Source organism: Gavialis gangeticus, unplaced genomic scaffold (genome assembly GCF_001723915.1).
Source record: "Gavialis gangeticus isolate Ggan-Ray unplaced genomic scaffold, GavGan_comp1, whole genome shotgun sequence".
NCBI classification, from domain to species: domain Eukaryota; kingdom Metazoa; phylum Chordata; order Crocodylia; family Gavialidae; genus Gavialis; species Gavialis gangeticus.
The window spans coordinates 11,356,221-11,356,650 of NW_017728964.1; the positions used below are offsets into that span (position 1 = coordinate 11,356,221).

General features: G+C 46.0%; 1 protein-coding gene across 3 annotated transcripts in view; it reads right to left on the minus strand.

The window, feature by feature from the left end:
• SEC14L1 (SEC14 like lipid binding 1) overlaps positions 1 to 430 on the minus strand; it is a 101,781-nt gene that overhangs the window by 41,251 nt on the left and 60,100 nt on the right. The gene's annotated exons all lie outside the window — the stretch shown is intronic.

The following is a 430-nucleotide window of genomic DNA, read 5'->3' on the forward strand; positions in this document are numbered from 1 at the left end:
TACTTCATTAACCTCATGCATACAAAAAAATTAAATAATGGACTAAACGTAGGCACTGGATTTATGACACGTTATAGTCTGCCTGACATCTGACTCCCCAGGTACCTCTCCACTTTTTAACTCCTACGTTGATCCCCCTCCTCTCTCTTCCCCACCACCCAGCCCATCTCTCACCCACTGACTCATTAAATTTACATCTTCACTGGCAGCCCATCTTGCGCGCACCCCAACCCAGCCTCTGGCTTCTTTACTATTCATTCCATTCAGAAAGAGAACACACCAACTGCAGAGACTTCCTCAGCCTGAAAAAGTGTTTTTAAACCCAAAAGCTTGCAAAAACTTTGCAAGGGATGTAGATGTCATGGGTGATTTAAATCACCCGGACATCTGCTGGGAGGAACAATCAGCCAGGTTGGACCGTTCCAGGAGG